The sequence below is a fragment of the Passer montanus genome, unplaced genomic scaffold (assembly GCF_014805655.1).
Source record: "Passer montanus isolate IOZ18808 unplaced genomic scaffold, ASM1480565v1 scaffold63, whole genome shotgun sequence".
NCBI classification, from domain to species: Eukaryota; Metazoa; Chordata; class Aves; order Passeriformes; family Passeridae; genus Passer; species Passer montanus.
The window spans coordinates 3,569,668-3,594,381 of record NW_024371371.1 but is presented as its reverse complement, the minus strand read 5'-3'; the positions used below and the strand labels follow the sequence as shown (position 1 = coordinate 3,594,381).

The 24,714-nt window shown below is 42.6% G+C and overlaps 1 protein-coding gene across 8 annotated transcripts in view; it reads left to right on the top strand.

The window, feature by feature from the left end:
• PIK3CB (phosphatidylinositol-4,5-bisphosphate 3-kinase catalytic subunit beta) overlaps positions 1 to 24,714 on the top strand; it is a 94,409-nt gene that overhangs the window by 20,487 nt on the left and 49,208 nt on the right. For 3 of the 8 annotated variants that reach the window (XM_039727981.1, XM_039727983.1, XM_039727982.1), the window contains 2 exons: positions 4,793 to 4,961; positions 24,424 to 24,539. The gene's annotated coding sequence lies outside the window, so the exon portion shown is untranslated. Of the gene's footprint in view, positions 1 to 4,792; positions 4,962 to 5,852; positions 5,873 to 6,133; positions 6,388 to 17,997; positions 18,019 to 24,423; positions 24,540 to 24,714 lie in introns of those variants that run through there. The other 5 variants (XM_039727985.1, XM_039727987.1, XM_039727986.1 and 2 more) reach the window with 4 other exon arrangements.

Below are 24,714 nucleotides of genomic sequence, written 5' to 3'. Positions count from 1 at the left end.
AAAGAGGCTGGGAGAGAGATGGATTTCCTGTAATGAATCTCTTTCTAGTCTTTGCCTCTGGCTGAGAATAGTAATATGCCATTAACCCGAGAGATGTAAAACATGCTGTGCTGTGCTTGGAAGGGTGTCAGAAACTCCTCCTGTAAGGATGAGAAGATATTGTTTTGCTATTCCAATTGTTGGTTAGCCTAATCATAGTAAGCATTTCAGAAAAAGGGAACTCCTTGTGAAGGCTGATGTTTGATTTTGGTAATTAGCAGATTGCAAAGAGGGGCTGGCGACACAGATGTGTTGAGGCAGAAGGAGCAGCTGTTACACTTGAAGTGCTGTCTCACACATTACAACCTGCTGGACATTGAAGCCTATTTTTAGTAAAAGAATAAATAAGCTGGCTGTGCCCTACTTTTTGTCAAAATGTGTCATGGGATCTTTGTATTTGATTAGAAAAGTTAGTAGAAATAACACAAGGGAACTCAGTGCCTCGTCTAAAAACTGACATTTCTAACAATCCAGTTATGTTAATAAAATGTTAATATTGGTTATGAGTTCAGGCCCACAAAGTAGGCAGAGAAAATGATAGTTGATGGGAGACTTGTCTGTGTGGGCTCTGAGGTTACGTGTGGACAGAATTCCTGCTCTGGTAGGCACTGGCCTTTTGGATTAAAGAATTTGTTTTGTATTGATGGAACTATTTTTACAAAGCCTGTGTTAGGAAACTGGAAAAATTAAAGACTATGTAGAGTTATTTGTGTAAAAAGGGAGAATGTAGCAGGAAAGGCAGCTGGCCACTTCAGGATGCTGTTAATTGTTGTAAAGGCCTTACACTTCCTAATTCTCAGTGGTTTTTTTAATCTTCACTTGCTGATACAGATGGAGGTCTACATATCTTATATCAAAACTGTTTTGTAAAGTGTGACCATACTCAGTGACCAGAACAGACACAGAAAAAGATATGTTGGCTATGGTATGGAATTAGTGACAATAAGTATTTTCAGTCAGTTTGTCTATGGATTAGTGCTATTAAAAATTTGCTGCTTTATTACAATGGAATTTGCATAAAGTGATCATAATGCCACCATTTAAAAGTGGCTGCTTAGTAGCTTCTGCCCGTGGGGTTTCTGTGCTTTGGAAGCAGTAGGACCATGTGCCTTCTGGCTGTGGGTTTCCATGGTGGGTGAGGATTCAGCTCCCAGCCTGTTGGTTTCTCTGGGTCTGGATTGAAGGCACTTGAGATGGCAGCTCCTGTTGGGACTCAGGTGTTTATTATTTCTTATCAGTCAAAGTCTCACAACCGTGAGTTCAGCAGCCTTTCATTAGCAGGCACAGAATGGCTAACAATCTCTTGTTACAAGGACACCTAGATTATTTTCCCTTTTAACCTAATAACTGATCCCAAAGAGCCCACAATGTGGATTTTTCTGCCCAGTTACAGAGCGCCACCCAAACCCATGAAGAAGGAAGAAGAAGCATGAAGAAGAAACCCAGGACAACACCCTGTGCCCTCCATCTTGCTTCCATCACAACATACTAAAAATCCCAAAACCTAAATTTCTTTCTAGGTGATACACCTACACTACTCTCTGTAATCTATTTCACACTTTTGTGGATTCCAGTCTATCTTGAAGCCTAGGAAACTTTCTCCATGAATGAGGGTCAACGTCAGTGCTCCCCTGGGGATCAGGGCACCACAGGGCAGACAGAGAAATATTCCACACCAGCCCTTCCTGGCACAGCTGCAGCCTCAGGACAGAGGGTCTCTGCAGTTCCCCAGCCAGGACCCAGGTTTGGGGAGCTCTGTGGGATCACCAGCACAGCCAATGCTCCAGGAGAGCCTTGGTGGGGTCAGACCTCCCTCCAGCTCAGACCTGCTGCTGCTCACCAGCTCACACAGCTTGTCTGAGCGGGGAAGAGCAGAGAGAGCTGAGCTGAGCAGTTCACAGCAGGGCTGTGTCTGCCCTGGTGGTACATCAGCTGACTGCAGGTGATTCTGGTGTGGCACAGCAGCCTGGGACCTTGGGAGGTTGAGGATGAGGCCCTGTATTTAAAGTGGCTCTGTGTTGTTTTAGCTAGGCTTAAATTTTCAAAATGAGAGCCCTCAGACACGGAATTCAGCAGGGGGAACAGAACAGTGAAGTGCCAGGATTTGCCTGGGCTGCTGCAGCTGGATTTGAGGGGCTGCTGCAGCTGGCAGAGGGGTTTGCCTCTCTGGTTCCTGTATGCTCTAGGTTCTCAGAGAACTCTTCTACTGAATTTTACTCATGTGAAATGACTTGGTTTAGCAAAGCACTGTTAAAGAGCTGCTTGTTCTGGCTGTTCCTTCATTAGCCAAAGCCAGCATCCCTTTGGTCTGACACGTGCTTTGCAGTCTGGTAGTGCTCCAGCCGGCTGCTGCTGCCCCCTGCACCGGGACAGCTGAGACACCAAGGGCAGCTTTTACAGACACCCAGGCTGGGCAGGGGACCACGGCACTGCCAGAGCACCTCTGGGGGAGCATCCTGCTCCCAGCACTGAGGTGGTGTGTCCCACTCACAGCGTCGGGGTGGCGTCACACCGTGTCCCTCACTGTGCCATTAGCACTTCTCCATGCACCCGAGAGGCCCTGGTGGCAGTGGCCAGCTTGGGTTTCACAGGCTGGGCTGTCTGACAGCTGCAGAGATGGGGGAGCTCCAGGAGGCCAACTTTCATTTATCAGCTCAGCTGGTCCAGGACCATGCCACCCATACACCTTGTCCTCTCTGTCATATCATTTACCTGTGTTGCAGTACTGTAACCTAGGGCACGAAATCATGTATTGGGCATCTCTTAGCATTTTCCCTACAGGAGATTAAATATAGGCTTTGACAGTTAAATCTGATTCTTGGGATTTATTGTACTAAACACATGGTTTGAAAGAGTCACAGCCAGTATTATTCACTTGTTTATTAACACTTCTTAAATTTCAGTGACTAATGACTCTACCTTCCAAATGGTACCAACCTGCTACTTTTAGGGAATAGGAGACATATTTTTTCTAGTCTAGATGAAGAAGGGCCTTCAAAGGGGAGATTAAAGTTTTGTTAACAGATAAGCTATTTTTTGAATGTTACAAAGGAAACTGGCTTTCCTCTAGTGACTGCTGAGGAGAGTGACATGTTTTTTGTCATACACAAGATGTTCTAAAGCCTTTTATTTGGACAGCAGTAGGCAGCTAGCTGGCAAAGGGATGACCACGCATTGTTCTCTCTACAATTGCTCACACAGTTTTGAATATAACTTTTTTTTTTTTTTAAGAAAAGAATTAGTGATGAGAGATTCTCCTGACGTTCTCTGTTCAGCAGAAAACATTCCTGTGCTTTAACTGCCCAAAGCTCATTTGGTTTGTAGATGTTGCCATTGTGTCACAGTATTGGACAGTAGCAAGTTGTTGCTATATGTGTTTAAATTTTCTAATTAATTATTTCTAAGCATCTCCTGCCCAGTGTTTTGCTGTGTTCTGGGTCATTGTCCTTTAGATTTATTCTTTTGGATTTTTTTTTTTTCAGAATGGCTTTTTCTGCTTCAGGCCAAACATCCTTCCCATGGCATTTCCATTTGTTTGGAAATACAGAGACAACTTAATTCCTTTCTTCTGATCACTACAGTGACACAGGATTCAAAGAGTGTAAACCCAAAAAACTGAAAATGACACATTTTCAAGCACTCAAGAATGTGCCCTAGGTGTACAGCTGTTTCACATGCAAAGACATGACTCAGATCCAGCCTTTTCAGACAAAGCCCTTTCATTGTACTGAGAACACATGTAACAATAGCCTGGGGGGCTGAATAATAGAACATTTGTTGTTTTGTGAAGGGGGGTGGGAAGGCAGTCTAAAGATAAGGAAATTGAAAATTAAAATTATATTTGAAGTCTGGTGGATTTTTTTTGCATGCCACATAGGATATAAAAATGTTTCTTTAAGATGTTTCAAGGCAAGTTCCTTATCCGTGTCACACACACTGTCTGTAACAACACCATGTGTGACAAGAGCATGAATATCATGCAAGCTGATCAGCTGTAATCTGAAATATCTTAATAACTACTCACTGAGTAGTTTTTTGCCCCCTGCTAAATACTGATACTGTATTTGGAGGCATAAAACAGAAAATGGAAATTTGAAATCCGGGATTACAACCCTGGAGAAAAACTCGGTATGGTCAGGTTTACTGAAGTCTATTCACAGAAATTGTCTATACAAGACAGTTTTAAAGTGCCTGGGGCTTTGTGTGTGATAGGCACTTCAAGGCATCATTACTCAGTTGAAAAAGATGGCAGTAAACAGGTTTTTAAGGCTCTGGATTGTAGCCCTCTGCTCAGTCCATAAGTCATTCACATCATGGCTTATGCTTTGCAAAGACTGCACTGGATCCTGTAGAACAACCACCTAATGTCGCAAGATCCAGAGTAAATAGCTCTTTTTAAAGAAACGTTATCAAGCCTTCCCAATCACAAACCCATTTGTCATCAGTGAGGCCAACTACTAAGCCAAGGTTTCAGTGTCTAAGCCAAGACTATCTGGAATATTTAATGTCAAAACCACAAGTATCAGAATGATTTGAAAAAACTGCAGATCTGGGACTTTTTACATTACTGGATTTCATTAATACCTTATTGCTTCAGAAATATATTTCAATTGCAATGTAAACTTTAAACAGAAGAAACAAGTGGCTCAACATGCTGAACTAAACTTTGTTATGTAGAATACGATCCATTTGTATGAGTGGCACATTTGCCTGATAAACCAGTCTCATTTGAAATCTCCTTTTTTTTTTCCAGGAAGAAGGGAAGTCAAGGGAAGTTACTACACTCTGTGGTGTGAAGTAGCAGCATGATGTTCAGGAGCAATGCTTGTGGTACTGAGCAGACTTAAGGAACCGGTTAAAAGCAGGAAGGGGAGCTGTTAATTGACACAGGACAGACAGGCTGTGAAGGCAACTGACACACGGTAGGCAAGATTTCTCATTAACTTCTGCCCTTCCACTGAGATTTGCCTAGAGGTAGCATTGCATGATCACCATTCATGCAAAAATCCCATTTGCTGAAGTAATAGGGGAGATGATTGTCCTTCCCAGAGATTTCCAGTTAATAGATGTTGTGGTTGGTTGGGTGGTTTGTAAAAAACAACAAAACATTTCCTAGATATGTTCTAATCCAAATTTAATGGATTTTTAGTGCCTTGAGAATTGGCAAGTGAAGTTGAGGAAGTAAATCCATCCATCCATTTTCAAAACTGGATTAACTGGAAAATGAACAGACTTAATAGACAAGCTTAATGATACAGCATGATTATTAGCATAGAGATGTTAAAATATGCATAATATAATCATACTCTTTGTGGACAAGGATGTGCTACGCCTCACCCTGTGTTCATTGAAGGCGTAGGAATGTTGCTGCTGATTTCAGTGGGTGGGGACGGCCCGCTGCATGCAAAAGTTGTTTCCTTACCGGTTACATTCTACCTTGCGTTCCTTTGATTGCTTCTTTCAAGCCTCAGAAAACCCCCTTTTCTAGGTACTAGTTCCCATGCAATTATTCCTGACCGCTCAGCACCAAGACTGCCGAAATGAGGACGTATCGGGGAATTCGCATGGCAATAGGCTGCTATAATGAGTTTTTCCCTGCTGATTTCCAGAAGGCGCTTCGGGACAGATGCTGTAGGGAGAGCCTCTCCCGCGTGCCCAGGGCGGGCGGCTGCCCCTGCTCGCAGCCCGACCTGGGGGTGCGGCAGCGGCTTCGGGGCGCTGCGAGTGCGAGCCGCGCCCGGGAGCGCCGGAGCGGGGTGAACGGAGCTGCGCGTCCGTCCGCGGGCCGGCGGAGCGAGCAGGTGGGCGTGCGGGGCTGGCCGTGCCCGGGCAGGTGGGTGTGCGGGGCCGGCCGAGCGCGGGCTGCGCTCCGAGCGCGCCGGGACGGGGCGGTCCGGCGGCACCGCTTGGTGTCGGTGTAGTTGCGGCCGGGCTCCCCTCGGCCGCCAGCGCGCTGCTGGCGGTGCCTCCCTGTCCCAGGCTGCGCGGGAAGAAGGGTCCGCTCCGCTCCGCTCCTCTTGCGACACCGTGGTTGCTCAACTGCGCAGGCGGCTCCGCGCCCTCCCTGCGCGGGGGAAGGTTCCGGCGGGACGCGACCGTTTGGCGGCGGAAAGGGGCCCGGGGCGGCGGCAGGGCTGGGCCGGGCTCGCTGCGGCAGGCGGGCGCCTTTGTGCCCGGCCGCGCCGGGAACGGCCCCGCAACAAGTGCCCGGTCCGGGGCCCGCGGCCCGCTCCAGCCCGGGCCGCCCCTCCCGCTGCCCGGGGCTCGGCGGCGCTCGGGAGAGGCTGAACGGTCCCCGGGTGCTGCTCCCCCCGAGCGTTCGCCGGACAAGCTTTCCTCTGCCTGGAGGTTTTTTTCTTTTCTTTTCTTTTTTTTTTTTTTTTTTTTTTTTTTTTTCCTAGCCGAAAACTGTCTGTGATTGCTCTGTGAATTTTAAGTGGCGTTTCTATTACTCGGTACTCTCGGTTGTTTTCAGCTGGGTTTCTGAGTGTTGTTTTCCTTGGGAACCGCAGGAATTTGTATGGCAAAGCAGTATTTGGGACATGTGTTTGCAGTCAGCTGCTCGCGCTGTGCAGGGCGGCGCACAGAGCGGTGGCTTTGGCACTGCTGTCATCGTGTGCTCTCCCAACACACAGCCACACTGCCACAGACGAGGAGCGGCTTCTCTGCAAGGGGGGAATAAATCTTCATTAGTCCCAAAGAGTTCCTGAAAGAGAAAGGGAAACCTCTCATGCCAGACTCGCTGGTTTGTCTAGTTGCAACACATGTGTGCTTAGGCTCATGTTGGACACTTTCCAAACTCCGGAAAGCTGAGTTTTTCTTGGGGTGTACAGAGTTTTTTGTTTGGTTTGATTTGGTTTTGTTGTGTGGTTTTTTTTCCCCCGAACTTTATGCACTTAAAGTCTTTTTTGTCACTGCATACACTGTAGTTTTGTTCATTTGGAATTGACAAGTATAGCCATAACTGTAAATATTAGGTACTAAGTACGTGCTGCCATTGTTCTGTTGATGTTGAGCTTCATTCAGGCTTAGGAAGTTCCTGAAGCTGGAAACCTCAGCAATATATAATTTATGTTCTCAGGATCATAGTTTAGGGTTTGAAGTGAGATGAATGTGTGAAGGATGTCAGAGAAAATTGACTGGCCTCTGTTTTGCAGTATTAGCTAGAGACTCCCACAGCTGTGTGCCTTCAAAGATTACTTAAAAGGTGGAATAAAACTTTAGTGCCTGCTTGCTTTTGGGAAAATTGCATATAAAGGAATATTAACGTCCATATGCTTGGCAGGGGGTTGTGAAGTCTAAGGAATGCATTAAGGTGGCTGGGAATCAATCACCGGGTGACCTGGAAACTTTGATCTGGAAGCTTGCCTCCAGACTAGTGGTGGTTTCCAGGCTTTGGGAGTTTCATGGCAGCAAGCAGTGCTTTTCAGGAGAGTGGAGAATCCTTCAGGAAAAGATTACTGAACAAAAATTCTTTGGTTACTGGTTTACTGGCCTTTCTAAAAAGATTATCAGGGATATTGGTCACATCAGGAATGTTTTGATGTGTATTGCCTTGGAAACATGCTTTAGTGGGTTTTTTAACATTGATTAAATGTTTTGGGGTGTTTGGTTTTGTGTGGTTTTATTTCTTTAAATGAAAGAGACCTCATCTATATGTGGTCTTAAAATAGTTTTGTTGTTTGTCTATTCAAGTATCTATTTTTCTTGAGTAAAAATCACTTCCATTCAGCCAGGTTTCACTTCCTTGGAATATCTGATGTCATGAATTCACTGGTTCTCCAATTGTCTATGGACTTTTGGCAGAACTCCAAATTCTAGTGTAAGAAAGCCTTCTTAAAAAAAAATCATTCTTTGACTCTTGTGATGTAGTGAACAGAGAACATGTCCTGTTCCACTGCTCCTTTCCCTTTAAAGTTTCCATATATCTCTTATACGCTCTATTTTGCAAATAATTTACACCCAAAATCCAGTAAAACCCCAGGCTGTTAGCACGCTGTATGTAGGAGGAGGGTGCCGGGAAAGGAATGTTGCTGTTTAGAAGTTGTGTGGAAGTGCAGGGTGTTGCTTTGGCTGTTTACTTGGAAAGCTGCTGTTGTGTTTCAGTGACCAGGGCTCGCAGTTCAAGCAGTTTAAGTGCTTTTTCACAGATCTAAAGATACACATGGAAGTGTTGCCCTTGGTGCTCTAAAGATTGCCATCAGTTAACTTACCTGAAAATAAGTGCAAGGCTTGCTGGGCTGCAGAAGGTGATGCTGCATTTATCCAAAGGCTGCTTTGGTTTAGCTGGATTTCTGACTTGCCACTCTTGGGAGCATTTCCCCACTGGCAGTTTCTGTGAAGGCAGGCCAGGACAGAAAAATCTGAAATAAGCATCGTTCACAGTTGCATAGAAAAGCTTGCTTGTTTGTTTTGGCGGGTTTTTTTTGTTTGTTTGTTTTTTGGTGGGGTTTTTTTGTTTGTTATTTTTTAGTCAATGTGTGTTTTCCTCAAACCAGTACTCTTGAGCTGACACACGGTGTTACACATTACATCTCAAATTGTTTGCCTCAAATATGAAGACTTTGAATTATGCAGGCCAGAAATTCATACCAATTCATTTAAATACGAATGCCTGAGTGCATGAAATACTTTGTTTTGTTGCAGTGCTGTTAGTCCTTCCAGCCACTCACATGTGAAAGTTTCCATGTGTTTTGTTTTGATAATTAAATCAGATCTGGGGGCAAAGATGATCTGGAGTTAGAAATCTAACCTTTTATTTTTTTTCCAATTTATTTTAGTAAGCAAGCAGTTTTGCTTTAGGTTGGTAAGGTGTGTACTTACAATCCAGAATGAACAGCATGTAACCTTTGGAATAATCACAATTCAGGGAACCTTCAAGGTGAAGGGTACCTGGATCTGGATAATGCCTGAAGTATCAGGTATTTTGTTGGCAACACCGACTCACCGACCAATCTCCGTCAGTCTATCAAATTTACATGGGTAAATCTTTTTATCCCAGCCTTTGGTGGAAGGAAATTCAGGAATGTGGTTTCATTTACATACATTAGGGGCTGCAGAGGAGGCCCTCATGTGCAAATGCCTGTGGTTTTGTAGGTACCAACATAATTGAATTTACATACTGGCTTCAGAAGATTAAAGAAACAAAGAGTGACACCGAGGTGTCAAAACCAGCTCCCTTTGAGGAGTGGGATTGGGCAGTTCTGCTTCCCCACTGATCATTTGTGTAGGGGGCATTGTTACTGGTTTGATTTTGGCTTCTTTAGTGCAGCTGGAGGTTAATTCCAGCCTGCCACAGGGCACAGTCTCTCCGGAGCTGGTTGCACACGGGCGGAGGATGCGGGCTGTCCTCACCTGCCTTCTCTGACTGCCTGCGCTGCCTTTTGGCCAAACCCTCTCCAGTTCATTGCAAAGGGACAAGGCAGTTGTATCAATTTCTTACCTTACCTGTCGTGGCTTAAAATTGTGAATTAGCTGAACTTGGGAGTAACTTTGTGTCTTTGGAGCTACATCTACGTGTACAGAAGTATGTATAGTATTTACTTTTAAAAGAGCATGAGCATTAGGAGTACTATTACTTCCTTCTGACACGAAATATGTAAATTTGCTACTCACAGCTTACTGTTGCTTTTTTCAAGCTTGTTAAACGTGCATTTTTCATAAGTAGTATTGCATGCAATTGCATTGCAATTTTTGCTACGAAATTGAATTGTAAAGGGTGCTTTTCTGTTCCTAGAATATCTTGCTTTTGTTTGCAAAAGTAGCTATTCTGATTTTTTAGAACAGCTTTGTGAATTCATCAAATATCTTAAAAGAACTCCATCAGAGCTATTGATGCCTAGTTTTATGCTTGCGTAGCTCAGCTTTATATGCTGCTGTAAAGCTGAGCAGTTTTACCTCCCATATTAGGTTGATAAATAATCTTTTAGTACTTCAGTTCACTACTGGCTGTATAAATACAATCTTTGTTCCTGTTTTCCAGACACTGTGATGATTCAGTAAAGGCTGTGTTGGGGGTTTAATTTTTTTGCTGGTATGTGATGTTATGTTTTGTCTTTGCATGAATTTACTTGTAAGGGGAGGAACAGTGACAGCACGGTTATTCCTAATTTCTTTTTATGAGACACAAGTAATCAGTGTGTTCTCATTGCTATCTCTTTGGGTGCACTTTTAGGGGCTACTGAAGGTTTAGGTTGATTTTAAATTTCTTTTCACAGCGCTGTTCTGGGACTTTTCCCCACCATATTTGTTGTATGCAAAGCAGAAGGCAGAGGCATTAACTTGGAGCTAATGGACAGTTTTAAGTGATGTGTACTCCGTTAGAACTTGCACTGCTTGCTCTCCCTTTAGGTCATTCCTGTCCTCTCCTTGCTCCCAGGCACCTTATATCCACTGGATTTTAAAAAATAAACCTCAGTGAGAGAATGCAGAGGTGAAGTGGGGGATGTAAGATGGAGCTGGCCTCAGCTGGCAGAGTGTGGGCAGGAGCTCGTGCGGCTGGCAGAGGCAGATAAAGAGTTCTGTGGAAGTCATGTGGGGCTCTGTGGGGAAAGTTATCTGTTAATAAGAATTTGTAAAAATACTGCTGTGTCTTTGGTTTTGTGGTGCAGTGTTGCTGTGAGGTGTTTGCTAACTCTTGGTGTTTCCGGAAGCCCTCTGTGTGCAGGGAAGGTATCAGGGCAGTGAAATAATTCAAAAATAAGCATAAGAATAGCCAGTTGTTTATGGAGGCTGTCATGTGGACTGTGCCATTAACCTGACACTGCCAGAGGCTGTGTCCTGCTGTCAAGTGGTTTTGTGACAGATTTAATGTGGAAGACCTGTGCTGGTATGCAGCTACAGAGTATCAGAAGCAGTTTAAAAATCAGAGTAGGTAGGTGGTTTGGAGAGCATTGTACAAAATCTCTAGAAAATAGAACAGCTGGTAACATTTTTTAGTGCTTGAGGTTCTTATGGGAGCTAACTCTCAAGCAATATCTTTTTTTATCTTTGGTGCTTGAGAGATGCATTTTGATGCTGTTACATAATTTTATTTTCTAACAAGCAAAGGTAGCATTTTGAAATGTGCTGTTATTTTCACTTAACAATTGGATGTTTATGAGTATAGTATGTTCACAACAGAAGAATATGATGCCTACATGATTAAAAAAAACTGATTACATTTGTGTCACCACAAGTAACAGCCATAAAAACCTGCTTTTGAGTTGTGCAGACGGATGATTTTCAGTCAGTGGTGTCATTGCTGTTTGGTCCTCCACAAGACTGCAGGTTGGTCTGTAGTTTGTGTGTACAAACCATTGGTACAGGCACAGCTACAGGGGAGAACCAGGTAACCAAAGGCCAGTGTTGCCAGCAGAAACTCAAAAAGCTAAGTACAAAGTTGACCTGGTAGAAAGAAGCACATAAAATGTTATTTGCACTGGGCACTGAATGCCCTTCCTGCTTGGCTTCATGTCTCAGATTCCTTTTCTGGTTTTGAAGAGTACTTTGGTCCTTTTGCCTGTACTTTTTCCCACTACATCTACCTTTCAGTATTCCCAGCTTTTTTATTTTTTTTTATTCTTTGTACAGTGTGGCACAAAGTTTACTACTCCTGGGTTAGTTCTTCTGCCTCGATCCTCCATTTTTTTCCCCTCCCAACCCCCAAAGAATTTAAGTGTGTTAACCATACGTGACAATGTTATTTACTCTCTGCTGGTGTTGGGATACTTTTTGCATTTGGGGTTTTTTGTGGTTTGGTTTTGTTTTTTTTTTTTTTCAGTTCCCTTTTTGACTTAAATAGGTGTTGCTGAGGAAGGCAAGGCCTTTGGGATTTTCACACCACCACACACATTGTGTATTGGAGTTTGAAAATCACATGGGGGTCTTGGGGTATTTGTATTTCTGACCTTTAGTGCTGAGCATCTTACTTTGTTTCTGATACAGGGAAAGAATGTCTGAATTTACTATTTGGTTATCTGTATGCCCTGCTAAGGATGCAGTTCAAGGCATAAGATGTTTAAGGAGGATTGTTCAAGTCCTAACCGGGGATCCTCTAAACAAGAAAGGGTTGGTGCCTGGTGTACAGACAGCAGTGACAGAGACAGTGCAGGTGTGTGGTGTCCATATGGGCACGGGCAATGGCAGCCTCAGAAGCTGAGCAGACAGCAGAGTCTTAGTCCTGGTACTAATTAATGGAGATGGACAAGACTGAATCCCCAGAAACAAGTCTAAACCTAGTAGGAAATAAAATTTGAAAGGCAGAATCCTAAAATGATTTGGGTGGAAAGATTAAAGATTGCACTCCACTGCCGTGGGCAGGGATACCTTTCACTATCCCAGGGTGCTCCAAGCCCCATCCAGCCTGGCCTGGGACACTTCCAGGGATCCAGCCACAACTTGCTTTGCAGTTGTACACTAGTGTGGCTTTACAACAAACTGAAGGAGGTTACAGCCAGGTGAAGCTCAGTCTTTTCCCAAGCACCAAGTGATAGCATGAGAGGCAACTGCTTCTGCTGCACCAGGGGAGGTTTAGGTTGGACATTAGGAAACATTTCTTCACCAAAGCATTATCTAGCATTGAAAAAGTGGTGCACTCACCAGAAAAGTGGTGCACTCACCTTCCCTGGATGTGTTTGAAAGACGTGCAGATGTGGCACTCAGGGTATGGTTTAGTGCTGGGCTTGGCAGCGCTGGGTTAAAGGTTAAACTTACTGTTAAGGGTCTTTTCCAATCTAAATGATTCTATGATTTTATTCTGTTCCATGCCAGGTTTAAGTGAAATTGAGGAACTGTGGATTGAGCCGCAATAGCAGGAAGTGAGGAACACTCTTCTGCTGAAGTTTATTTACTCGTAGTGATGACTGAGGTGTGTCTGTGTCTGCAGAAGAGCTGTTTTGTTTCTCTTTTCATGGCAGGAACCTGCGATGAGTGCTGACTGGAAAGTGAGTGGTAGTTTCTAAATCCTCTGGAGTGAAGAAAAACACCATTATTCTGGCAGATTGCCAGCAGCAAATGGTGCATTAATTTTTGGCACAAAACTTGCTAGCAAAAAAAGAGACTTTCCTTTCTGTTGTTAATAATAAAAACGAGGAGGGACTGATTATCTGTGCTCAGTAGCTAATACTGTCCTGCTTTTTAGTATCCATGTAAGACAGATACAATGCTTTTGACAAAAGTCCTTTTATATTTTATTAAAAATAAAAAAACCCACTTTATAATATGCTGATAATCTGCATCTGATTACATATCTAACTTTAAATAATTTGATTATGTTATAAACTTCCATGAGTTATGTGCAAACAATTGCAAAATTTCCCATGTGTTTAGAGATAGAGATGTCACTCTTCAGATGTGTAGAATACTGAGAGTCTTCATGCTAGGCCAGTTTTACTTCCCCAGCACTTCAGAGGTTCTTTTTTACATCTGCTACTAGTGCTAGTAATGTAGGGAGATAATATTTTTTAATAGAAATGTTTATTTACACTTGAATTAGGTGACCTCTAGCTATATTGAAAATTTTAGTAAGCTCAGAATAATGACCTAACTCTATTTTTATCTGAGTAATAGTAACAACAGCAACATTTTGTTTACTGAAGTGTTGCTTTAACTGTTAGGATACCATTTTTTTATACTCCGTGTCATTCTTTACAAATTAGAGTCCAGCTAACATAAATACATAACAGTTATTTGCATTCTGCAGTCTGTTTTGATAACTGGGAGCTTCTGTTTCCTCTGGGTGCTGTAAATAAATCTGGTGTATGAAGACTTGCAGTGAGAGTGAAGAGCAGAAAAGTTCTGCATAAAAAGGAAAAGCAGTTTAGTAGAGTTCTTGAATAAAAGCACATTTGGCAAGAATGTGAGGATGTAACTTAACAAGTTGGAAGGAATGTTAAGACCACAATCAAGTCTTTTGCTTACAGTTTCTTGTATGAGTAGTCAATGGAGAACTGCAGCAGCTGAATGTGGATATTGGGTGCTGTCCTAATTTCTGTCACTGCAAATATGCTGGATTACAACTCACTTTATAGTAGATCTCTGGGCACCACAAAATGACAAAAGTCCTTATCTGTTTCTACATTTTGAATAAAGAACTTCTCTCTGTGTATTATTTCTCGTACTCCATTTGGTTTAACTGAAAAGCTTCAACATTAATTTACTTGGATGGGAAATACTGTGAGTAAAGCACTGGCTGGGGATTTGTAATAATTAGATTCTATTTCCAAGTGTGTCACAGGCTCTGTGTGAGTATGGAGACATTGGCTTGTCCTGGTGTGTTTTTATCTGTGCATCCAGGGTGAGGCAGTTTTCTTTCTTTGCTGTCTTTGCATGGTAAACTTGAATTAATGTCCTTGAATAAATACAATGGATGTGATGCTGAGGGACGGGGCTTAGGGATGGGCCTGGCAGTGCTGGGACAAGTTGGACTCCATCACCTTAGAGGCCTTTTCCAACCCTAATGATTCTAAGTTTCTCTGCTGCTTTTAGCATAAATGCAAACACTTAATTGAAAAATACTTTGTAGCAGCTCTAGTAGTTGAAATCGATGTCAAATAAGTTTTATGTGCTTTATATTAGGATGGGGGAAAGGTAAATGTATTTTTAAGTGGCCCCATTAAAAAAAGATCCGTTTCAGTGAGCACATATAATTGTTCCAGCTGATGCACAGGCTTGCTTTGGTGACTGTCAGTGAAAATGTTTTTTTCAAAAGAAAATCTCCTTTATAGTGTTTAAAAAAAAATAAAGGAGAAATTATTATTAAAAAGTAGGAAGAGGCAGATTGTAGTGCAGCAGCTGAAGTATTTTTAAAGCATCATATCATAAGATTAAAAAGTTAGAGTCTTTAGTGTATTCTTGTCATGGGAATAGAAATTTGAATGATTAACCCCTTTCTATTTATAGCTGTTTTCTGAGTTATTTCAGTTCCAGTTAACTGCTAGGTAAATTTCATGAGAAGACAGAACAATTCTTGCCTTAGTCTCTCTCTGCAGTTCATCATTTTACTGTCCTCAAGTTACTTTCTTTTTGAAGTGAATTTCACAAACCACGGCTGAATTTTCAGGTTTATTTGTAGTTTGGTAACTTGTCAGCTTTTATTATGTTCAACTACAGGATTTATAAAGGCCTTCAACATTTGGTGGCTCCTTTTGTCTTCCCATTTAAAAAACTTGCCAGTTTTTTAAATCCTGGTGTATCACTGCTTAGGGGTGAATTCCTGGGGTTATTGCCTCAGGAGAAAGAGAGGTGCGGGCTTTGTGTGCTGTGCTGATAAAGCTTGAAAGAACCAGACAATATATACCAATTTTCGTGAGAGTTTTCCACTCTCTTGATGCCCTAAGTTGCTTCTTCATTGCTGATTTAACTGGGACTTGTTGGCCAGGAAGCTACTCTTCAGGTGGTTTTTAGCTCTATTTGTGCAGTAATAAAGGGTTTCTACCCATGTAATGACAATTTTCTTGAAAAAGAGGCAGTGGCTAGATCTCTTATATAAGAAGGGTTCTTCAGAAATGGCAGCATTCCTGAGACCTTAGGCTCAAACACCTACATTTTGGTGATTAATAGACCCAGTTAAGCTGAAGAAAGATTTCTTGGGGTGTGGTGGTAAATGAAATGGTTTGTTGTTAAACTTTCTTTTGTTCTGTGATGTACTTTTTTCTTGCAATGTACGGGTGAGAAGTAAAATAGGATTTTAGAGGAGCTTTGTTTTCTTTCTCACTTATCTTGGGAGAAAATTTGAAAGGGGTTTAGGGGAATATTTTTTGAGCTTTTCTGCTGTCAAATATGGTACTGAGAAATTTCTATCTTGGTCAAGCCATCATTGTTTGTGTAAAAACTGAAAAGCCTTTGCTTTCTGGTGCAGGAGTCACTTTTTTGGTGTCTGATTCTGTCATATTTTAATAATTGCTTTCCTAAATACAGATGCTGCTGCTGTGGCAGCTCATTTGGGTGCCCAGGTTACATCCCCTGTGTCCTCCTGCTCCTGCAGTTTGGAGATGTAGCAGCAGGCAGGGGCGCAGACTGCAGCAAAGGTGTCAAATGAAAGTCTCCAGTGATCAGTCAAGTGAAAGTCTCCAGTGCCAGACAGTGGCGTAAATACGGGTGTCATTGTTAGAAACGGGACCAGACTCCTGTACTAAAGTGATTTCAGCATTTATTAGAATAAAAGCCTAAGGCAAGGGGCCCACGGGCCGAGCAGGAGCATGCCCATCGAGGATGCTCCAGCGCTGGCGCTGGGTTTTCTTGAGCAGCGGTGTCCCCAATGTTCCAAGTGGAGCAGCACTGATTCACTGGGTCAGATGCCCTTTTTATCCTGTTTTTTGTCCCTCTGGATTGGTTTCCTTTTGGACCCTTCATTTGCATGAAGGTTTAAGGCGCTTGATTGGCCTGTTACAGTTCTGTCCAGGCTGGCTCGTTTCCCTGGGGAGGTGGTGCACTTTACTTAGGTGTAACAGGGTACATTGAGTACTCTATTTCTTATAACTACCCTTTAAACCCCTTTTACAATATAATAACCAAACTAACAGTACATGCTTAACTTTCTATCAACTATTTTACAACAGTTTCTAACCTATTTTTAGCATCATGATTGAGTGAGAGCAGGAGGATAAATACACTGACCATGATGTATCTGCTGCCTCTGCTCCATCCTTCCACACCTTGCATCTGAAAATGCCAGAGGATGTCATTTCCTGGGGCAGGGCACAGCCCCAGCCCTGCTCAGGCTCTGCTCCTGCTCAGAACATGGAAGGGAATTTCTCTGGAGGGCTCCTGGCACCACAAAATGCTTCTGCTTCTCTCAGAAATAAGCCTGTGGAACAGGTAGATGGTGAATGGACTGAAACCTTTCATTAATGAAGGAAGCCAGAAAATGCCAGTAGTCTAAATTCCTGAGCTGAGCACTGCAGCTGAAATAAAAGGGTTTGGCTTCGTCGGTTTGTTCAAGTATTCTGTAATGTTAGGTGCTATGTCCAAAGGAGTGTAAAAAATGTGAAGACTATTCAAATCTGACTTTTGGATCCAAATTCAGATTTAAACTGTTGGTTTGAGGAGAGGCAGATTGTCTTTTGTGTTTGTTTTTCTTTTGTGGTGTGTTTTTGGTTTTGGTGGATTTAGGATTTTGTTTGTTTTTGTTTTTGAAACCAAGCACTCCCTTGCTTCTAGCCTGGGATTAATTCACATTTGGAGTTCTTAAATTATGTAATATTACAAGTTGTCATGCTGAAATTATGCTTCATATTTTAAATATTTTTTCTATGAGGCCTCACTACCTGAAAGATGAGGGAATAGGGAGCAAGAGCAGATTAAAATGCACACCTTTGTTATCTGAAAGAGCTTAATAATTTGCTTTTGAGTGTTGGAGGTAAACTGTATTTATTAAATGCTTGTATTTTTCCTTCTTCAGCACAGGAATTATTCTTAGTGATTAATTCTAGTTTCAGGTAGTATTTACTGCATGCATGTTGTTAGTGATGGAATGCTGTTATTATTTATTATGTGGTAATATTTAGAATCAAACAGCAAGTTGGACTGCAGCAGCATGTCTGTAAAATACAGACATGTATTAGGTATTTCTGTATTGGTTCATAGTCCCTTGCAATCCACACTTGGGAGTTTGTTTTAATCATAAAAAACAAAGCCTTTCAATTGGGCAGCACCTTCACAAAATGGCTCATAGGAATTAATAACTGACAAATTGTTCAGTCTTGCTTTTGAGTTCCGTGTTCTCATTTATATAAATTCAAATATGAGTGCAACAAAATTTGGGAACTAAATAGAAGTAAATTTGTGTAGTTTCACCATATTAGGCATTTCACAGAATGTAATTGGGAAGTGAAACAGGGGGACGTGCAAATAGTGAAGAAAATAAACTACACAGATCACAAGAAACAGAAATCACAAGTGGTGCTACTAATTACATTTCAAGTAACTCAGTAATAGTGGTGGCATCTTCGCAGAAACAGGATGAGGACTCACTGCTGTGTTTCTCTTTTTAAAGTGCAGGTAAATATTTATTCATGTAGTAACTTTTGGGTGGAACCAGTTGGTGTTTTTCATTGTTTTTATGTCTGTGACACACTAGTGAGTAGGAAATGCATCAGCAATAAGGGCCGTGTTCAGGTGTTCCTGAATTCGGAGGAAATGCTTCATCAGTCCTTATGCACCTTGGTTTTTGAGAGTTTAAGATATTCAGAGAGAAATCATGAAAAATGACATCATAAACTTTAGAATAGCTGAAAATACCACATTAAACAAATACAAGGTTTCTTTATTGAAAGTAATGGTGCAGGGGTAATTTTGTTAGAGAGCAAGTCCTTGCGTTCTGCCCAGTAATTAGCCCTAGATTCAGAAGCAGCTTAAAAAACAAAAGTATGGGATGTAATTGTATTGTGATAGAAACAGGAACAGGAATTGCTGTGCTGCTGGCAATTAAGGACAGTTAATGTCCCTGCCCTTGCCCCTGGGACTTCTGTCCTTAAATACTGCTTTAGGTGTAATGAAAACCTATGCAGAATCAAATATTTATTGTTGTTTGCAGCCTGTTTTAGGATGTGGAAAGCTGAATTTGGGCAGCAGGGCTGCTGAGGGTGTGCGGGGTTGGCAGCCAGGCTGACTTGGGGATCACTGACTCCTGACATCTCTGTAGGTATCACAAGGGCTTGTGCAGGATGCTGCGTTTGTCTGCACCTGCCTAAACTGCTGCTTAGTGGTTAGTTAGGCTCAGCTCAAGCCTTTGGGCCTCACACTTCATGTGTAGGTGAGGATTTCTGGGAAGAGGAGCACTGCTCTGTGACCACAGCTTGCAGTTCTTCACTGCTCTCAGCCACATGGAGCAAGCCAGAGCTAGAGAAGTTGAAGCACTGGCGTGGAGGTGGGAGTGATCTCTGGGCCCTGGGAGGAGTTACATCTTCACATGGACGAGTCTGTTCAGTCTGAGCCAGTCAGGTCTTTGTCCCAGCTCTGGAGCTGCTGAGCCAGCTGGGTCATCGCTTGTGCCCCGTGCTGCAGCAGAACTGGAAATGAGCTGGAAAGTGTTGCTCACTTGCCTCTGTTTGTGGAGCGGTATAAAGCAGATCTAAGCACTCGTTTGTGAGTCATCTGAAATAACAAACACACTGCTGTTCTCACAGAACTGTCACACGCAGCCTTGAACCTTGTGCTTTTTGAACCTTAGAGTAGCAGAGTACATCCTCCAGCCCAGAGCCTCTCCTGGGAGATTTTACTCTGCACTTGTCATTAGAAGTGATCAGCACTGGCAGCCAGCCCTGAGTGCTGAGGGCATCGCAGGGTCTCGCTCAGCAGAGACTTTGCCCATCTCCATCTGAGCACACTGCCCTCAGGTCAGGGAATGTCTGGCTGCCTGGCACAGTGTGAGAGGAAAATTTGCAGTCTAGGAGCCTCTTTTTGTTAACCTTCCCTAGCAGTGATGTGCTCCCCTTCTGCTTTGCCCAGAGGCATTTCTTTTGAAGGTGACAAGAGCAGGAAAAAAACAATTGAAACGTTCTGAGAAAGTGAAAAAAAAAATTTTTTTTTTTAGTTTTCTGTTTGTTGATCCTAAATAGTGAAGGTGATTCCTTCCCATCTGGAACTCTCTCTTCCTTGCTGCTTTAATGGAAAGTCCTTCATTTTCCAGTGCCAGAAACTGCCAACAGTCTTTTGCTCTTAAGTTTGGCTTTATTGCAAGGAAAAAGATTATTTGCCTCACAACTCCAATTCGATTGAGTTCTGAGATAGAATTAGTAGGAGGGTTACTGGGTTACTGAACCTTGAACACCATCAGGCAGGCTACATCGCTGTCCCAGATAAATTCAAGAATCACTGTGTTCAAAATAAAGACTATGTTCAAAATAAAGGTGAACACTCGCACGATCGTTTTGATGTTGTCTTGCAGTTCTAAACTGAAGGGGAACTCAGCATCATGTGTAACCAAGTAAAAACATGATTCATTGTGAAGCCTATTAGTCTGTGCTTGTGTGAGTATAAATGAGTTTTAACCAAGCCTGTTGGGCACTGAAGGGGATTTCAGAGGTGAGCCAGGGCTCAGTGAGGCAGAGCTCTGGGAAGAGTGAACAAGGCTCCCTGAGACTGTGAGTCACTGTGGTGGGAGACAGGGCTCCTGCCCTCAGTCACCCACTGCATAAATGTAATTATGGTACCTACTTCTTGATGAAGGCATAACTGAATCTAGCTTCAAATCATGTTTTATCTGTTATCTGTTTAACTTAAAGAATAATACTGGAAAATGCTAAGTGGTCTCTGCTTCAGGAATAAGAAAGGACATAAACTGACTTACAGTTCTGACATAGATGTCTCTTTTGAACTCATTTGGTGTTCTGCAATTTCTGTCTCTGCCTTTTTCTCTTTTTCTGTGGCTGTTATTGTGCAATGGGAACTTGTTGCTCTATGTCTGTTCGGTTTTGGTTAAAAGATTTTGTACAAGATAGGTGGGTTTCACATGTCAGAGAAGTCTGAGGCTTTTCAAAGGATATTACTGGTTTCTGGCCAAGCACCAACACCTGGGAAAGTAGAACACAAAAAAGAATGCTGTCCTGTGTGTAACACTGTGCTGTCCATTTTCAGTATGGTGTTTTTTGTCTCTTGATGTCACTGCAGAAATAGGTGCCACCTTTTAGAGGTGAGAACTGGTCCTTGCTGCTGAAGGGACTCTGGGCACTGCATTGCTGGGACAGTGCTTGTGTCGAGCTCTGCTGTCTGGTCAGCTGGCACACACCACTGTAACAGATATTAAATGCTCCTTTCAGATCTAGGACTGAACCTGCATTTTCAGCCTGGGCACTCAGCTGTGCAGTGGGGAGAAGCTGGAAGTTGCTGTCCTTTAGGCAGATGTGCACTGCTGTGAGCTACTCTTCTGCTCACTGTTTTAGTTCCTGGACTTGAGTTGTGATGGCTTAATTACTGGCAGTGAATGCTCTTGAGGAATTTTATGTCTGTTGTTGTTGTAACTTAAGACTGAGTTGCTTTATATATTTCAGTATCTTTTTAAGTTGAAGTTAGTTGATGTATTTACTGATCCTTCATACTTTCTTCATCTCTGACTTGGTGAAACGGTGAGTTTCTTCATTGCTACAGCAGCTAATTCAGTGTGATATTCCCTTGTCCAATCTTCAGCACTGCTGAGAGCATGAAATGCTCAAAGCACCTTTGAGATGACCCCAAGCTGTGAACCAACAGCTCTAAAATGCCCCAGCTGTATATCACTGTCCTAAACTTCTGCTGGTGCTCTGATGTCTGCCTCAGTGCTTTCTTCCAGAGTAAGAGGTTTAATCACAGAGAAGATACCTAAGAAACTGCTGTGCTGTGTCATCGAGCCCACACAGAGTTCCTTATCCTGAAGTAAACCTGGAGCATCCTCTCCAACAAATGGATTTTTTGTGTTGGAAGAATTGACGGAGCAGCAGCCTGTCTGATGGATCTAGAAATTGTTATAGAGCAGAAGACAATAGGGCCACAATTAGCCCAGTAATTTCTATCTGACATCTTACATGGCTTATGAATGATTTTTTTTTCCTCTTCTTTTTTTCCTTTTCTCTGTCTTTGTGAGTGGCCTATTCACTTGGCTCATAGTTGTTTATCTTGAACATGATGCCACAAAGGAATTTTAGGCAAAAGTTTCTTGTAGCTCTTCCCCCTTTCTCTCCTTGTGATGTAATTTTTTTTGGCAATATTTTTTTAAGTGTTTCTTTGTACATAGGGAGTGTAGGTGGAGAACTCTAAAAAGTTTTACTGTATTGTCACAGGCATTCTGATTGCCACCACACAGTTTTATGATTGCTGAATTGCCTCATAAGATTGTTAATGTTTTAGAAAAAACAAGTTACAATTTACATAAAAATCATTATCTATGTAATGAGTGTGTGATTAAAGGATTCATGAAAATTATTATTTTGCCAAATGCAATTTCTCATGCAGAAGTTGCAACAGAAAAGGATTTCTGTTAGGTCCCTGGTGGGTGCTATGGGTGTGGGCCCAAGGTGGTTTGGTGGTGTGCTTTTGGCTGAGGTCACACCCAACAGACCCAGAAGAGAGGCTGTCTGTAATGCCCAGCTGCCAGTTCTGTTTTTTCCATGTTCCTCAGAGAGGTGCAGTGGGGCAAAGAGATGAACTGAGAGAGTCCAGTTTGTGAGGCAGTTCCTCCAAGTCCTTCTGTCTTTATGCAGTTCCCAAAGATGGTGCTAGCATGTTTGTTCCGTAGTTGGAGTCCTCAGCAGCTGTTCACAGTCTCTAAAAGGCCAGCAGCGTTTGTACCCTGTCTGCTGGGTGTAACCAGCCTTTGGAAAATTCTCCACTCGTGGTGTGAAGGTGGAAAGCATCCTGGCTGCCCATGTGTGATCTGCAGCCCAGAGATAGCACCTCTTTCAACCCCTGCTCTCCTGCTCTGAGAAACGGGAAGGGTTGGCTGGTGAGAAAAACAAGGATGCACAGCCTCATCTTCTAATGAAGGGTTTGTTTCTCATGCTTGGATGTAGCAATGGGTGCTTTGTTTGTGTACTTTAGAAATGGTTTAAGGTCTGATCCCCCACAGTTGGTTGTAGAGGACCAGCCTGTTGTCAGTGTGATGTCTGAGCTGCAGAGAGCCAAAGTGCTGTGAGAAAAGAAGGGAGACAGGACAGGAAGCTGTGGGGAAGCGAGACGGGGGTGAACACAGGAGCTGTGACAGGAACTATTCACAATGCAGTGGTTTGTTTGAGCTGTACCATTTATAGACCCTGGTTAGTTTTGGGCACCCACCATCTGATTGGTCATCATGTGTCTAGTTAGCCATTGACCTCTAGAAGTTTGGAATATCCAACTTTTAGTCAAGGAGTGTTCTGCTCCTGCCACGGGGTATGGTTCAGTCACACACTGTGCCCCTTGTTTGAGGGGCCACAGGTCATGCAGGATTTCTTCCTTGGGTGGAAGTTGTGTTGCCATGCCTGTTAGCTGTAGCAGGATGCATTTCACACCCCCTCCTACGATCCTGCCTGCTGGCCAGTAGCCTTTGATTGGGATTTTTCTGATTTCACCAGCACGAATATTGACGTGGCTGTGAAACATGAATTCCAGGCTGGTAGTTGAGCCTTGGTTCTGTGAAATTCACACTGTTGCTTTGTCCTTGCAATTTCCAAATCACATAATGATGTCTTCATTTTTCTCTAGTATTTTCTTCTTTTTCTTGTGTGTATTCCCTGCTGTAGGCTCCTAGACATTAATTATGAGAAGTTTTTGGACTAGCTCATACCTCTGTAAATAAATAACTCAATGTGTGTTGATTGGCTTCTTGCACACCAGATGAAAACCCATTTTGGGACAACACCTTTTGTGCACCAAAAGATTGTGCATGGAGCACTAAATTAACTTTTTTTACACCTAAGTACGTGGAACAGTAAGTATTTATCCCTCAAAGCCATTGAAGAGTCTGAGTTGCTTCAGAGGGCTCCACATGCCAATTCCTAGAACAATTCTGCTCTGTGTGGGACGAGGCAGTGGCAGCCCTCCCTCCCTCCTGGTCACTGCACTGCTCTCACTAGCTCAGTGGGACCTGCTTGGTGTGGTTTAGAAAAAGAATTGTTGATGGGAAGTGCAGGGTACTTACATGTCTTGTGCTTGTGGCTTGGCCTACAAACCTGGAGATAGCATCAGTGCAAGCTGACAGCACTGCTTGCTGCTCAGAGGGATTGAAGCAGTTTTGTTCACTTCTCTTTACTGAGAGCTCAATTTGTAGGGTAGAGCTGAGGAGGATGATGCCTTGGCTCTGTGGAGATGTTTTGTCCTGTGCATCTGCAGGGTGTTGGTTGGTCAGAGACCTTCTGAATTTTCACATGTTGAACTGTGAATAGGAATATGGGATCACTTGTGTCATCAACTTAGCTTCTCCATAGTAGGACTACAGATGATGTTACACTCTTTAAAAATTCCAGACCACCAAAATGCCCCCAAACAAACAAAAGACCTCCACCAAAATCACCTTACAGCCCAGAGGAAAAAGATAAAATGTGCTTAAGATAATGAAGGCAAATCTGTCTCCCTTTTTTTGGCTTTAACTACAGTGGACATCTGCTGGTCTGGTTCAAATTGAGTGTACAAAAGTGTGAAAATATTTACTGCAGCTAAGTATGCTTTTGACTAATTCATGATCGTAAGACTTATTAGAATAAATTACATATTCAAATTATTTCCTTTTTTTCCTTTCTGGTAGCAGGATGTTCGTGGCTTTGACTTTCATTTAATTGTTAGATTAATCACATTGTGCAATGGGAATGTGGTGCTGTAGTATCTGAAGGCAGTAAAAAATGGTATGATTATTTAGGTATATCTGCACAGAAAGTTGGTGCAGCTTTTAAACCAAATACAAATTGCTGATTTTCTCATTTGGTCAATTACATTATATTGTGTTTTGCTTTTTTTTAGATTACATTGAGGTCATCTCCTGGAATCTTCTGAAAAAACAAGAGTAATAGGAAGAAAATGTTTAGTAAAAGTATCCTCGCTCCACAGTCAAACTGAAACAGGGAAGGTTCACTGGAGTAAGTATTACAGGGCTGGGATTTTCTGGGTTTGTTTTCTGTTGTCTTTTGCTTGTAAAGTCAACATGGCTATTAGGCTTTTACTGCATTTAACTTTGTTATAGTTATATTAAAAATATAAAAGGGTGACTCTGTACTCATTTCACTTGATCAGCTGGTAATGGACTCATGGATT